The sequence below is a fragment of the Macaca mulatta genome, chromosome 8, assembly GCF_049350105.2.
Source record: "Macaca mulatta isolate MMU2019108-1 chromosome 8, T2T-MMU8v2.0, whole genome shotgun sequence".
NCBI lineage: Eukaryota > Metazoa > Chordata > Mammalia > Primates > Cercopithecidae > Macaca > Macaca mulatta.
Genome location: NC_133413.1, coordinates 32,143,327 through 32,160,195, shown reverse-complemented (window position 1 = coordinate 32,160,195; position 16,869 = coordinate 32,143,327). Strand labels below are relative to the sequence as shown.

The window sequence follows — 16,869 nt, the reverse complement described above, 5'->3', positions numbered from 1 at the left end:
GGCCCCGGCGTCTGCGCGCCCCGGGACTTCGGGGACCCTGCCCCGCCGGGGCCAGGACCGGGAGCTGGGATGTGTGCGACTTTTGTTTGCCGGCTTTTACCAAGGGATTTGCACCCCTGGCCCTAAGCCCACCCTTCCCGAGCCAGACCCGGTTCTTCCCCTGCTGCTTGAATGACAGGATGAGAACTCGAGGGATACTGGGGACAGCCCCCTCCGGGCCGGCTTTTTCAGGACAGGGCTTCAAACCCATCTCCAGCGCGGGTCCTGCGACGCGCCCGGAGCCTTCCCCGCTTCGCTGCCTGGGCGTCCCGCGGCCCCCGACTCCTCTCCCAACTCTCACCCGACTGTTCTGGGATTGTTTACTTGGCCTCTCCCTCACCCTTCAGAAAGCTCCTTCCTGGAAGAAAAAACCACAAACTTACCCTATTTATCTTTTTAATCCCACGGCTATTTAAACGAGCTACCGGGTGTATAGTAGGCACTCAATAAATATTTGTTGGCAAAGTGAATATTCCTCATTGCAGGCAGAGCTCGGGGTCCACACGGAGGAATTTCAGAGGCTGGAAGCACGCTTGAAGAAGAAAGGGGGCCTGGGCTTTGCACCAACTTCAGGATTGCGTACTTGTTTCCTCATCCGTTAAATGGGAGCAGCTGAATGTGTCTCCTAGCGTTTTCGAGATTGTAGGTTGATAGAACTATGTACAGCACCCAGTATTCATTCTTGCTTCGTTTAGGTTTACAGTACATGGAAGCTAACATTATTAAGGAAACTTCCATTTTTCCCGGGCCTTAGAAAGCTTTTCCAATACTCGATCGTTAAAGCTTCTGGTTTTTTTTTTTTTTAGAAAAATGAGGGTCTCACTTTGTTGCCCAGGCTGATCTCGAACTCTTGGCCTCAAGTGATCCTCCGGCTTTTGGCCTCCCAAACTGATGGAATTACCGTCTGGAACCACTGTGTTAAACTCTTAGATTTGACTGCTACAAATGTATAAATGTGGAACTCCATGTATCAGTGGGTTCTGCCCCACTTCTTACTCCCAGGAATTCTCCGTCCCAGCCTGCTGCTCCTGTCCTGCACCAGTAAGTTTCTAACTACAGTATTTGCTTAACTGTTTCTCCCCACCCCCCAGCAGACATTCTTTATACTGATTTAAGTGCTGCTGGGGATGGGGGGGGGCGGCTGTGGGCGTTGCAGATAAGGACCCTCCCTTTAGGGAGTTTAAAGTAATACGGTGGCTCACGCTTGGAATCTCAGCACTTAGGGAGATAGAGGAAAGAGGATTGCTTGAGCTCAGAAGTTCAAGACCTGTCTGGGCAACATAGTGAGACCCTGTTCTCCACAAAGAGGGGAAAAAAAGAAAAGACAAAAAAATAAAGTGGTATGGAGCCAAGATACTCTCAGAATCCTCTTTCCGATTATAGAAAGCGAGGAAAATATTTGCTTTAAGGGCATTATGAGAAAAACAGTAGTGATACCTGGATTTACATACTGGGTTTATCTTGGGGGTTTGGAGATTTTGAAACAGGAAGATTTCCATAGGGAAAAGATGTTTTTTAATTGCTGTCATAATGTGATTTCTCTCTAAGGGGAACAAACATGTATCCTGGATGAAAATAAACCAAGTCTATTGAAATTGCAACCCAAGACATTCAGAAGAGACAAGGCTACAGTGAATCTGGAAAGTTTGCACGTGTTTGGATGTATTGATTGCCTTAACTGGCAGCCTTTTGCACTGCCAGCTTCTCCCTCAATTACATGAGGAACCACGAGGGGGCAATGTCTTCCCGAGCAATAATAGGTGAGTGGTGGTCTTAGGACCCCGTGGTGGCCCATGATGCTAGCACTGTGTCTTTGGCCATTCTTGCCTGTTATGGAACGTAGTCCACAGAAGGGCATGGTCTTCTTGGAGCCTGGCATGGGCCCAACAAAAATGACAATGTAGTCAATAGTTCCACTCAGACTTCACTTGGGAGCAGGTGGACTACGTTGTGTGATATCAGGATGCCTGGAGAACCTCTCCTATCCCCACCCAGGGAAGCATGGCTTAATTCCAAATAAAGAATCTGGTTCCTTTGTCTTTAAGCCAAGCCAGGACTTTGTCCATTGTTAAAAGTCAAAAATCTCTGGGATAAGAAACAAAAATAAGTTCCAGCCGGGGCACGGTGGCTCATGCCTGTAATCCCAGCACTTTGGGAGGCCGAGGTGGGCCGAACACATGAGGTCAGGAGTTCGAGACCAGCCTGGCTAACATGATGAAACCCCGGTTCTACTAAAAATACAAAAAAATTAGCTGGGTGTGGTGGCACACGCCTATAATAGCAGCTACTCGGGAGGCTGAGGCGGGAGAATTGCTTGAACCCGAGAGGCAGAGGTTGCAGTGAGCCAAGATTGCGCCATTGCACTCCAGCTTGGGCAACAAGAGTGAAACTCTGTCACAAAAAAACAAAAATAAGTTCCAGGAGAGGATCCTTGTCTGGCTTATTCACTGTTGTATTCCCAGCATCTAGACAGTGCCCAACACATAGGAGGCACTCAGTTATTTTTTAATAAATGAGCATTTTAAGTCTGATGGGTTACTGATTCTTAGGCCTGAATGTTATCACTGGATTTTTCCAAGATCCAGCAGGAAGGACTAAATCAGTGGAGATGTCTTAAAACAGGTAGTCACAGCAATGGCATTAGGCAGGGTCTTGGCAGTGTTTTTTTTTTTTGTTTTTTTGTTTCCTTTCTGAGAGTCTCACTCTGTTGCCCAGGCAACATTGTTTAAGACAATGTCTCACCCAGGTGAGAATTGTTCAAGCAATTCTCCTGCCTCAGCCTCCCCAGTAGCTGGGACTACAGGTGCACACAACCACACCTGGCTAATGTTTTTGTATTTTTAGTAGAGGCAGGGTTTCCCCATGTTGGCCAGGCTGGTTGGTACTGAACTCCCAAACTCAGGTGATCCACCCGCCTCAGCCTCCCAAAATGCTGAGATTACAGACATGAGCCACCGGCCTAGCAGTGGTCTTTAGTCATGATTTTGCAGGGAGGACCCTAGATAGAGACCTTGTGCAGAATGGAACAACTGATAAGGTTTCAAACAGTAAAAGATAAAATCCCACCATTGAGGCCAGGTGCAGTGACTCATGCCTGTAATCCTAGCACTTTGGGAGGCTGAGGTGGGCGGATCAGCTGAGGTCAGGAGTTTGAGATCAGCCTGGCCAACATGGTGAAACCCCATTTTTGAAAATACAAAAATTAGCCAGGCCTGGTGGTGGGTGCCTGTAGTCCCAGCTATTCAGGAGAACCCAAGAGGCAGAGATTGCGGTGAGCCAACAAACATCACACCACTGCACTCCAGCCTGGGCGACAGAGAAAACTCCCGTCTCAAAAAAAAAAAAAAAATCACACCATTGATTTTGACATATCAGACAATAAAATCGACACTGATGCAGGAATGGCTATATTATATAGTCAGTGGTGAGAGTGACATTCAGGGTGTTTTCAGAAAAACATATGGGGTTGGGATAATATGTCAGGAAGAGAGATTCCTGCTTTTTGTCCTTTCCATGAAGAATAGAGTTATTTGAAAGAGCAATAATGTATTACCAATAAAACTCAAGGAAAATCTGTAAACAGACTTTCGCTATTTGTAAAACTTTGTGATTGAAGGCAAAGAGTTTGAGTTTGGGGGAGGAAAATGTACCTTCAATCAGGGTATAAATGATAATTACAACTTGCTTATGACTTTAAAAAAAGATTCCAAAGTAAGATCTCCTCAGTAGCAATAGTTCCCAGGCATCCTGAGAATTATAAGACAACAAAGGGTTTGTTTTTTTTTTTTTTTTGAGACGGAATTTCGCTCTAACCAAGGGATTTTATATCCTGTAATAGTTGTGCTGAAGACCAGAAAAGTCCGCTTTCTCCCCAGCCTAACACTCTACCTACCCTATTGCCTGACCTTCGAGATTACCTTGAAAGGGTAATATTGTACACCTGTAGTTTTTTATTACTCACTGCTGTTTCTCTGGCAGTGTTTATTTCGAGGCTTGCCTTAAGAAATCCAAACCTATAATTATGTCGCCTTTGGGAACTGCAGACATTAAAGGTCTATTTTGAGGCGATTTGCATGGCATGAGCTTTGTACCTATGTTAGCTTTGCAGCAGAAAGCTGCAGTATCTACCACGTGTGTTGTGATTGTCTCTTAACCCTTCGGCTCAGCCAAAGAAGTTCTTGAGGCCAGAGGGGCTGTATTTTATTGGTTTTTGTCATCCTTGACACCTCTCTCTCCCTCACCCGGTGCATGCATACTCACCTCCAGCTCCTCTCCATCTTCCCCTGATTTTTTTATTTATTAATTTATCATTGTGGCAAAAGACACATAACATGAAATTTACCTTCTTCACCACTTTGGGTTTTTGGGTTTTTTTGTTTTGTTTTGTTTTTTTGACATGGAGTCTCACTCTGTTGCCCAGGCTGGAGTGCAATGGTGCCATCTCGGCTCACCACAACCTCCACCTCCCAGGTTCAAGACATTCCCCTGCTTCAGCCTCTTGAGTAGCTGGGACTACAGGCATGTGCCACCATGTCTGGCTAATTTTTGTATTTTTAATAGAGATGAGGTTTCACTATGTTGGCCAGGCTGGGTTGGTTTTTTTTTTGAGATGGGTTTCACTGTGTTGCCCAGGCTGGTCTCAGACTCCTGGGTTCAAGTGATCCTCCCACCTCAGCCTCCCAAAGTGCTGAGATTACAGGTATGAGCCACTGCACCCAGCCTACTTGTTTGTTTTTCCAGATTTCGTTCTGTTGCCCAGGCTGGAGTATAGTAGCATGATCATAACTCACTGCAGCCTCGAACTCCTGGGCCCAAGCAATCTTCCTGTCTCAGCTTCCTGAGCAGCTGGGACTGCAGACTCTTGCCACCACACCCAGCTAATTTTTAAATTTTTTTCCCAGACTGGTCTCAAATTCCTGCCTTCAGGGAATCCTCCTGCCTCAGCCTCCCAAAGTGCTGAGATTATAGGCATAAACCATTTCACCTAAGCCTTCCATTTGAACCATTTTTAAGTGTAGTGTTAAGTATATTCACATGGTTGTGCAACAGCTCCCTGATTTTCAGCTCTTAAGGAATTCTGAGGTTCACTGGTTTCCCTCTGACCATGATCAGAGGCCCACATGGAGGAGAATCCAGGTGTTTGGCTTACGGCCCCAGCTGAGCTCTGCAGACAACCAGTATCAATTTGCCAGCCCTCTGAGTGAACTATCTTGAGAGTGGTTGCTCCAGCCCTAGTTGAGCTGCCGCAGCTGATACCATCTGGAACAGAGATGAGCTTTCTGCAGCAAACCCTGCCCAAATTGCAAAATTGTTAGCCAAAAAAAAAAAAAGTGAATGTTGTTGTTTTAAGTCACTATATTTCAGTGTGGTTTGTAATACAGCAATATATAACTGAAACATAATTACATACCTAGAAGTGGGGTAATAGAAATCAACAGGGTGATTCCTACTGTAATAGAAACCTAAAACACATGGCAGGGGCTTTGGGATCAGGTGGAGGACGGAAGCTGGAAGAACCTTGAAGAGTCTGTTATTGAAGAACACTATTAAAGAACAGTGAGCAGGGCTGGGCCTCGTGGCTCACGCCTATAATCCCAGCACTTTGGGAGGAGGTCAGGAATTCGAGACCAGCCTGGTCAACACGGTGAAACCCTGTCTCTACTAAAAGTAGAAAAATTAGCCGGGTGTAGTGATGCGTGCCTGTAATCCTAGCTACTGGGGAGGCTGAGGCAGGAGAACTGCTTGAACCCAGGAGGTGGAGGTTGCAGTGAGCTGAGATCCACCACTGCACTCCAGCCTGGGCGACAGAGAGAGACTCAGTCTCAAAATAAATAAAATAAAAAATAAAATAAAAAATAAAGAACATTGAGGATACTGTTATTGCAGGCTGGAGAAAAGGGGGATTGATGTAGGTATTGGAAGAACAATTAGCTAAACTAGTCTGCAGTTATGTGAAAGCTAGAGAAGATACCTAGTGAACATGTGGATCTGGCTATGGAGATTTCCGGATAGAATGGTGAAAGGGCGGAATGGTTCCTTTTGCACGCCTATGATATAGTACCAGAGAAGTGCAGTGAGCTAAAAAAGAAACTTCCATTTTTCATCAGGATTTAGAAGAAGCAATAAAGAAACTAGGACTTGCAGGATTTGAAATAAAACTACTTTTCATTCCTAGTTCTCCAGAGGACAAAACTCTCAAAATAAGAAATGGCTTAGGGGCAAAAGTCAAATCCCAGGTACTATCAGGAAAACATAGTCATAAGTAAAGTTTAAGACAAGGACAGGTGCAGCAGCTCACAACTGCAATCCCAGTGCTTTGGGAAGCCAAGGTGGGAGGATTACTTGAGGCCAAGAGTTTGAGATCAACTTGGGCAACACAGCAAGACTGCAAGACTCCTTCTCTGCAAAAGAAAGAAAGAAAGAAAAAAACGAAAGAAAGAAAAAAACAATTTTGAGACAGAATCTCGCTCTGTCACCTGGCTAGAGTGCAGTGGCATGATCATGGCTTACTAAAACCTCTGTCTCCTGGGTTCAAGCCATTCTCATGCCTCAGCCTCCCAGGTAGCTGGGATTACAGGTACGCACCACCACGCTCGGCTAATTTTTGTATTTTTAGTAAAGGCGGTGTTTCACCATGTTGGCCAGGCTGGTCTCGACCTCCTGGCCTTAAGTGATCTGCCACCACACCCGGCCTCTGCAAAAAATTTAAAAATTAGCTGAACATAGTGGCACATGCCTATAATCCCAGCTATTTCAGAGGTTGAGGCAGGAAGATCACTTGAGCCCAGGAGTTTGAGGTTACAGTGAATTATGATCATGCCACTGCACTACAGCCTGGGCAACAGAGTAAGAACCTGACTCTTAAAAAAAAAAAAAAAAAAAAAAAAGATGGCCGGTCGTGGTGGCTCACGCCTGTAATCCCAGCACTTTGGGAGGCCGAGGCGGGCAGATCACAAAGTGAGTAGATCAAGACCATCCTGGCTAACACGGTGAAACCCCGTCTTTACTAAAAAAAATACAAAACAAGAAATTAGCCAGACGTGGTGGCGGACGCCTGTAGTCCCAGCTACTCAGGAGGCTGAGGCAGGAGAATGGCATAAACCCGGGAGGCGGAGCTTGCAGTGAGCCGAGATCCGACCACTGCACTCCAGCCTGGGTGACAGAACGAGACTCCGTCTCAAAAAAAAAAAAGAAAAAAAAAAGATAAGGCTGTAGCTAGAAGACACTGGGTAGGCAGCCTCTACAATGGGCCCCAGTGATCCCTACCTCCCGGTATTCAAACCCTCTGTAATCCCTTCCTTAGTGTGGGCTGGACTTTGCAACTTGCTCTTAAGGAATACAGCATGGCAAAAGTGTTGGATAGCATCTCTAAGATTAGATTTTTAAAAAAGACTATGGCTCATGTCTTACATGCCCTCTCTTGCTTTCTCACTTGCTGCCTTTGACCTGCTGTATGGAGACACTCATGTGGCAAGGAAGGAAGGCCTCCAGCCAAGAGCCACCAGGGAATGGGCTTTCAATCCAACAACCAGCAAGGAGCTGAATCCAGCCCACTACTGCATGAGTAGACCTGGAAATAGATCTTCCCTAAGTGGAGCCTTCAGATGAAACCTATTATGGACTGAATGCTAGTGTCCCTCTGAAATTCACACAAAATCCTAACCTCCGTTGTGATGGTATTAGGTAAGGCATTTGGGAGATAATTAGGTTTAGATGAGGTGACAAGGGTGGGGCCCCCATAATGGGGTTGGTGCCCTAGAGAGGGGAAGCCAGCTGGGCTTCTGGGTTGGGTGGGGACTTGGAGAACTTTCTGTCTAGCTAAAGGATTGTAAACACGCCAATCAGCACTGTGAATAGCTAAAGGTTTGTAAACGCACCAATCAGCACTCTGTAAAAACGGACCAATCAGCAGGACATGGGTGGGGCCAAATAAGGGAATAAAAGCTGGCCACCCCAGCCAGCAGCCACAAGCTGTTTGGGTCCCCTTCTACAGCATAGAAGCTTTGTTCTTTCCCTCTTCACAATAAATGTTGCTCCTGCTCACTCTGGGTCTACACTACCTTTATGAACTGTAACATTCACTGCCAAGGTCTGCGGCTTCGCTCCTGAAGTCAGCAAGGCCACAAATCCACCGGGAGGAACAAACAACTCTGAACGTGCCACCTTTAAGAGCTGTAACACTGTGAAAGTCTGCGGCTTCACTCCTGAAGTCAGCAAGACCAGGAACCCACCAGAAGGAAGAAGCTCCGGATACATCTGAACATCTGAAGAAACAAACTCTGAACACACCATCTTTAAGAACTGTAACACTCACCCTGAGGGTCCGCAGCTTCATTTTTTTTTTTTTTTTTTTTTTTTTTTTGAGACGGAGTCTCGCTCTGCCGCCCAGGCTGAAGTGCAGTGGTGCGATCTCGGCCTACTGCAAGCTCCGCCTCCCAGGTTTACGCCGTTCTCCTGCCTCAGCCTCCGGAGTAGCTGGGACTACAGGCGCCTGCCACAGCGCGGCTAGTTTTTTGTATTTTTTAGTAGAGATGAGGTTTCACCGTGTTAGCCAGGATGGTCTCGATCTCCTGACCTCGTGATCTGCCCGCCTCGGCCTCCCAAAGTGCTGGGATTACAGGCTTGAGCCACCGCGCCTGGCCCGCAGCTTCATTCTTGAAGTTCCCACCGGAAGCAATAAATTCCAGACACACCCTTATAAGAGGAGAAAGAGGCTAAGTGTGGTGGCCGCCACTTGGAATCCCAACACATTGGGAGGACAAGGCAGGAGGATTGCTTGAAGCCAAGAGCTTCACACCAGCTTGGACAACACAGTGAGACCCCCATTTCTATGAATAAATAAACAAATTAGCCACGCACGTGGCTCACTCCTGTCATCCCAACATTTTGGGAGGCCAAGGCAGGAGATTTACTTGACACCAGGAGTTCAAGATCAGCCTGAACAACATAGTGGGATCCTGTCTCTACAGAAAAATTAGCCAGGCGTGTTGGTGTGAGTCTGTAGTCCCAACTACTACTCTCAAAGCTGAGGAATGAGGATCATTTGAGCCTAGGAGTTTGAGGTTACAGTGAACTGTAATTGTACTACTGTGCTCTAGCCTGGGGGACAGCTAAACGCTGTTTTTTTGTTTTGTTTTTTTAAAAAAAGGATGAGAACCAAAGCTCCTTCTCTCCCTGCCAGGTGAGGACACAGTGAGAAGGTGGCTGATTGCAAGCCAGGAAGACGGTCTCCTCATGATGAAATGAATTGGCTGGCACCTTGATCTTGGACTTCCCAGCCTCCATAACTGTGAGAAATAAATGTCTGTTGTTTTAGCCACCCAGTCTGTGTTATATTGTTAGGACAGGCTCAGCTGACTAAGTAAGTAATACCAAGAAGCGGTTTGCTGCTGTAATAAGTAACTAAAAGTGTGGAAGCAGCTTAGGAACTGGGTAGTAGAGGCTGGAAAAGTTTTGTTTTTAGAGACAGGGTCTGCCAGATGCGGAGGCTCATGCCTGTAATCCCAGCATTTTGGAGGCCGAGGCGGGCAAATCACGAGGTCAGGAGTTCAAGACCAGCCTGGCCAACATGGTGAAACCCAGTCTCTATTAAAAATACAAAAAAAAAATTAGCTGGGCATACTGGCAGGCCCCCGTAATCCCAGCTACTTGGGAGGCTGAGGCAGGAGAATCACTTGAACCCAGGAGGCGGAGGTTACAGTGAGCCAAGATCTCGCCACTGCACTCCAGCCTGGGTGACAGAGTGAAACTCCATCTAAAATAATAATAATAATAATAGAGACAGGGTTTTGCTCTGTCACCCAGGCTGGAGTGCAGTGGTGCAATCATACCTCACTGCAGCCTTGAACTCCTGGGTTCAAGCAGTCCTCCTACCTCAGCCTCCTGAGTAGCTGAGATTACAGGTGCAGGCCACCATGCCTAGATTTTATTTTTTTTAAAAGATGAGGTCTCACTTTGTTGCCCAGGTTGGTTTGTAATGATCCTCCTGTCTTGTTCTCCCAAAGTACTGGGATTACAGGCATGAGCCACCAAACCCAGCCTGAGGCTGGAAGAGTTTTGAAGAACATGCTAGAAAAAGCCTAGATTGCTGTGAAGGGACCATTAAAGGTGATTCAGGAGAAGGATCAGAAAGAAAAGGGGAGCTGTAAAGAAAACTTGCCTCTTAGAGAATACATAGTCATGTACAAGATGTTGGTAGAAATATAGACAGTAAAGACCAGTTACAGTTTCAGGTGGAAATGAGGAGTATGCTATTAGAAACTGAAGGAAAGGCGGCTGGCATGGTGGCTCATGCCTGTAATCCCAGCGCTTTGGGAAGCCGAGGTGGGCGGATCACTTAAGGTCAGGAGTTTGAGACCAGCCTGGCCAACATAGTGAAGCCCCATCTCTACTAAAAATACAAAAAATCAGCAGAGCATGATGGCAGGCACCTGTAATCCCAGCTACTCGGAAGGCTGAGATGGGAGAATCACCTGAACCCGGGAGGCGGCGGTTCCAAGGAGCTGAGATCGCTCCACTGCAGTCCAGCCTGGGTGACAGAGTGAGACTCTGTCTCTGGGGGAAAAAAACAAAAAGACAAAACAAAAACTGGAGGAAAGGCCATCCTTATTATACAGTCTCAAAGAACTTAACTAAATTGTATTCATGCTCTAGCGTTTTATGGAAGGTAGGCCTTGCAAGAAATGAAGTGGAATATTTAGCTGTAGATTTTTTTTTTTTTTTTTTTGAGACGGAGTTTCACTCTTGTCGCCTAGGCTGGAGTGCAATGGCACAATCTCGGCTCACTACAACCTCCGCCTCCTGGGTTCAAGGGATTCTCTTGCCTCAGCCTCCTGAGTAGCTGGGATTACAGGCGCCCGCCACCACACCCAGATAATTTTAGCTGTAGAGATTTCTAAGCAGTTTTGAAGGAGTGGCTTGATGCCTCCTGACCGCTTTAAAGTAAAATTTGAGAAGTGAGAAATAAATTGAAGAAGGAATTGTTAAGCAAAAAGGAACCACAACTTCAAGATTGGAACATTATCCGCCTGTCCATATTGTAAAAAATGAAAAAGGATATTCAGAAAAGAACACCAAGGGTGTGGATAACTGACCTTTTGATAAAGAGATTGGTGTGGGTGCAAACCGCAGACCTAATCAACCATCTCAACAGAAGCCACGGGATTGTACCAGCGGAAACCCTGCCAACTGGGATTAAAGGAAACAAAGCAGGACGGAATGAAGGAAAGCTACAGACATGCATTATCCTTCAAGAAAAGGGAAGGAAGACTCCAAAGGTGATCCAGAGATCATCAGAGCTGCTTCTCCCACCACAGGCCCAGATTGCACAGGCTGAGAACAAGGCTTGTCTCCACCGCGGGTAGGTGTGACATTCAGCAGAGGTGGGTGGGTAGGCCCCTGCAGAGAGCCACTTGGGTGGTACTCCACAAAGCCCAAAGGGGCATACTGCTTGCACAGCTGCACCCCAGTGGATCAGTCGGACACAGCATTGCACCAAAGACAATTCTTTCTTTCTTTTTTTTAGGAGACAAGATCTTACACTGTTGCCCAGGCTGGAGTGCAGTGGCATGATCATAGTCCACTGTAGCATGGAACTCTTGGCCCCAAGTGACTCTTCTGCCTCAGCCCCCCAAGTAGCAGTGACTCCAGGTATGCACATCTACACATGGCTAATTTTAAAATTATTTTTAGAGATGGGGGTCTCACTATGTTGCCCTGGCTGGGCTCAGACTCCTGACCCCAAGGGATCTTCCTGCCTCAGCTTCCCAAAGTGTTGGGATTACAAGCATGAGGCACCACACCGGGCCGAGTATTATTTTTGAGACTTAAAATCTCATGGTGTTTGCTCTGTTAGGTTTTGGACTTACTTGGGATCCATCACCCCTTTCTCTCTTCCAATTTCTTCCTTTTGGAATGGGAATGTGTATCCTATGCCTGTCCCACCCATTGTATTTTGTAAACACATAACTTATCTGGTTTTACAGATTCACAGCTGGAGAGGAATTTTGCCTCAAGATGAATTGTACCTCGAGTCTCTACCATATCTGCTCTAGATGATATCAGATGAGACTTCAGAGTTGATGCTAAAATGAGTTAAGACTTTGTGGGCAGTTGAGATGGAAAGAATGTATTCTGCATGTGAGAAAAGCATGAATTTGGGGGACAACAGCACTGAACAGGAGGCTGTGCTGTAATCTCTACAGGAACTGTCACATTTTATTGTTTGAAAACGCCAGGTTAAACATAAGCATTTCCATCCCTCTCCCCAAACCTCTAATAACAATTCAAAAAAGATTTGTTGTCATCAACATTATTTTAAAGCATAAACTAATAAGGATAAAGAGAGTGAAAGAAAGCTAGGCCTGTGGCTTATACCTCTAATCCTAGCAGTTTGGGAGGCCAAAGCGCAAAGATCACTTGAGGCCAGAAGTTTGAGACCAGCATGGGCAATATAGCAAGATCCTCATCTCTACAAAAAGAAAAAAAAAAAAAATTAGCTGGGTATGGTGACACATGCCTGTAGTCCCAGCTATTTGAGAAGCTGCAGCAGGAGGATTACTTGAGCTAGGAGTTTGAGGCTGCAGTGAGCTATGATCGCACCACTGTACTCCAGCCTGAGTGACAAGTGAGACCCCATCTCCTAAAAAAAGAAAGAAAAAAAAAGAGAGAGAGACAGAGAGAATGAAAGAAAACAACAGTAATAAAATTTGGGAAGCTGTGAAGCAGATTAATATTAAGAAAACTGAATCCTAAGCTTGATGGCAAAAAATTGAGAAGCTACAGAATCCCCAAAAGACTCAAGCCTTGGCAGTAGCTGGCACCTCAGAAGTGAGAGTGAAAATGGGATTGTAACCAGGTGGATTATCGAAAGGAAAGCAATACATTCCTAGATTCCCCCTTTTTTCCCACAGTTTACTGTGAAATTTACTTTTTTTGTTTTTGTTTTTTTGAGACAGAGTCTCACTTTGTCACCCAGGCTGGAGTGCAGTGGCACAATCTCAGTTCACTGCAACCTCCGCCTCCTGGGCTCAAGTAATTCTCATGCCTAAGCCTCCAGAATAGCTGGGATTACAGGGGTGTGCCAATGCACCCGGCTAACTTGTATTTTTTGTAATTTCGTATTTTTTGTAGAGACGGGGTTTCTCTATGTTGGTCAAGCTGGTCTCAAACTCCTGACCTCAAGTGATCCACCCACCTCGGCCTTGCAAAATCCTGGGATTACAGGTGTGAGCCAGCGCACCCAGCCGAAATTCACATTTTAAATTTGTCTCTTCTCTTTTTGGGAATATCTAAATGGAAAAAGAAAAACACAAAACAGACATATCTTTTTTTTTTTTTTTTTTTTGAGACGGAGTCTCGCTCTGTCACCCCAGCTGGAGTGCAATGGTGTGATCTTGGCTCACTGCAACATCCGCCTCCCAGGTTCAAGCAATTCGCCTGCCTCAGCCGCCCTAATAGCTGGGATTACAGGCATGTGCCATCACACCAAACTAATTTTTGTATTTTTAGTAGAGATGGGGCTTTACCATGTTGGCCAGGCTGGTCTCGAACCCCTGACCTCAGGTGATCCACCTACCTCGGCCCCCCAAAGTGCTGGGATTACAGGCATGAGCCACCAGGTCTGGCCCCCATATCATCATTTTTATGAGAAATTTATTTCTCTTCATATGAGTAAAGTTTTATTAAATCAGCTTAACTATAAAATAAACATATAAAAATTTTAAAGGCAAAAAACATGACTAATGAGGTAAACATCAATGGCTGAAAATTTGGAAAATTAGATGTGTGTGTGTGTGTGTGTGTGTGTGTGTGTGTGTAAATTTAGGCTTCCAGTAATAATAAGCATTACTGTAATTTTCACCCTAAGTGAACCACTTTAAAATGTGTGCCTTTCTTGAGTAACCATTGTAAATATAAATTGGACATTCACGGACTGAAAAGATTTAAAACTAATGACTGGATGTTATGGCAAACAGTATGGAGGTTCCTCAAAAAATTTAACAATAGAACTGATCTAGCAGGCTTGCTACTGAGCATATATCCAAAGAACATGAAGTCAGTATGTCAATGACATATCTTTCTTCCACGTTCATTTGAGCATTATTCACAATAGCCAAGAAATGGTGTATTTATACCACATTTTCTTTATCCATCTATCAATAGATGAATAGATGAAGAAAATGTGGTATAGATACACCATGGAATACTATTCAACCTTAAAAAAGAAGGAAATCCTGTCATTTGTGAAAACATTGATGAATCTGGAGGACGTTATGCAAAGTGAAATAAGACAGGCACAGAAAGACAAATACTGTATGATCCCATTTATATGTGGAATCAAAAAAGAAACAAACTCGGCCAGGTGCAGTGGCTCATGCCTGTAATCCCAGCACTTTGGGAGGCTAAGGCGGGCTGATCACTTGAGGTCAGGGGTTTGAGACCAGCCTGGCCAACATGGTGAAACCCCATCTCTACTAAAAATACAAAAATTAGCTGGGCATGGTGGTGGGCACCTGTAGTCCCCAGCTACTTGGGAGGCTGAGGCAGGAGAATTGCTTGAACCTGGGAGGAGGAGGTTGCACTGAGCCAGGATCACACCACTGCACTCTAGCCTGGGCAACAGAGTGAGACTCCATCTCAAAAAAAAAAAAAAAAGAAAGAAATAATAAATAATGTATATTATGGACGTGTACCCATATGAAGGCATCTGGATTTTTCCAACCTCATTCTTTTTAAAAGCTTTGTATAATTTTACTATGGGTGTACAAGTCCTATATGGATGGACATTTAGTTTTTTTTACAGTTTTTTAGTATTTAACAATGCTTTGAAGACCATTTTTGTGCAAACATTTTTATACATTGCCTGATTATTTCTTTAGAATACGTTCTAAAGAAGTTATTAGGTTAAATGTTAAGCATATTTTATGCATTGATGTTTCTGGTTAGAAAGATGATGGAATTTGCACCACTTGCTTCTACATTACATAAGAATGTCCATTTCATTACAACATTCTCAACACTGGAAAAATCTTCATTTTATCAATTGGTGGTGAAAAATGATAAAACATCATTCCTTTAATTGTATTTCTTGATTATTAGCAGGACTGACCATCTTTTCCTCAGTTTATGACTATTTGGAAATTGCCTATTGTGTCTTTGTGCATATTTCTAGTGGGAAATATGGTTTTTAATATTTTGGTTTGTCTGTTTGTTTTTTGAGACAGAGTCTCACTCTGTCACCTAGGCATGATCTCAGCTCACTGCAACCTCCACCACCCGGGTTCAAGAGATTCTCCTGCCTCAGCCTTCAAAGTAGCTGGACAGGCACGTGCCACCATGCCCGGCTAATTTTTTGTATTTTTAGTAGAGATAGGGTTTCACCATGTTAGCCAGGATGGTCTCGAACTCCTGACCTCGTGATCCGCCTGCCTTGGCCTCTCAAAGTGCTGGGATTACAGGCATGAGCCACCATGCCCAGCCGGTTATTAATTTTTAAATTGACAAACATTGTACATATTTATAATGTACAACATGTTTTGAAATATGTTGTTTGCCTTTTTCTAATTGATCTTTGAAATTATTTTGCCCCCAGTATCCTACAACCTGTTTATGTGTTCCACAGATATGACTGCCACATACCATGATAGGTTCTTAGAATCAAATGATATGCAGGAGAGTCACAGACCCTATCTTCATGGGCTAGGCAAATTGGTAAGGAGTTACAACAAAGTGGGATCGGTGCTATACCTATGGAAGTTCACTATTCTAGAGAGTTCAAAAATGTGACAAATACACACTCTGGGAGGTCAGTAGAGGCTTCCATGAGGACGTGATATTTCCCTGGATGAGGATGAGCATAGTGGCCAGTTCAAGTAGGAGTGGTAAGAGCCAAGAGGGTTCCAGTCAGAAATGAGGCTAAAGGGATTAGAGAGAATTTTTGACTAGTGAATTGAAAACACTGAAGAGTAGAAAATAGAAAAGTGCTGGGAGATAAGCTTGGATAAGTAAAGAAGGGACAGATTATTAAGAGTTTAAGAGGCCAGGCATGTTGGCTCATGCCTGTAATTCTAGAACTTTGGGAGGCCAAGGCTGGCGGATCACCTGAGGTCAGGAGTTCGAGACCAGCCTGGCCAACGTGGTGAAACCCTATCGCCACTAAAAATACAAAAAGTTAGCCAAGCATGGTGGCACACACCTGTAATCCCAGCTACTTAGGAGGCTAAGGCACAAGAATTCCTTGAACCCAGGAGACAGAGGTTGCAGTGAACCAAGATTATGCCACTGTACTCCAGCCTAGGCAACAGAATGAGACTCTGTCTCAAAAAAAAAAAATAGTGACTTAAGCAGAACTCTGAAAATTTTACATAATGAGAAGTGTGGTACCTGGGTTGGTTCATCTTTTCACCTTTTCACTCTGCCATTCTCAATTTTATGATCTCTTTTTCTGGTCCCGTGATATCTCCCCTTATACTCACAATAGCTGTGGCAATTCTAAGCATTGCACCCTCACACAATCATGTTCAGTGGCTTGGAAAAAATAGGCCTTATCTCTGTTAAAGAGGAAAGTCTTTCCCGGAAGCTTCTGTAAGAATTCTTCATCTCTCATTGGCCAGAACCCGAACACAGGGGCCAAGCTGCACTGACTGCTGGGAAGGTGAGCATCTGGTATTTCATTATCTGTGGTGGGAGGCACTTCTATCTGCAGGGAAGAGTGATAACCTTGGGACAGGAAACCAACAGTGTTGTTCTCTGCATTTGTAAAGTTTTGAGCAAACAAATGATGTGATCAGGCTTATATTTAATTCTGTATTCTTCCAGGTCTTCTTCCTC

The 16,869-nt window shown here is 44.8% G+C and overlaps 1 long non-coding RNA gene across 1 annotated transcript; it reads left to right on the top strand.

The window, feature by feature from the left end:
* The first annotated feature begins 826 nt into the window (after positions 1-826).
* LOC144330767 (uncharacterized) lies at positions 827-12,731 on the top strand. Its single transcript, XR_013397234.1, has 7 exons — positions 827-1,080; positions 1,588-1,799; positions 7,499-7,722; positions 9,221-9,328; positions 10,794-11,398; positions 11,564-11,688; positions 12,024-12,731. It is a non-coding gene; the product is annotated as an uncharacterized LOC144330767 (long non-coding RNA).
* The last annotated feature ends 4,138 nt before the right edge of the window (positions 12,732-16,869 follow it).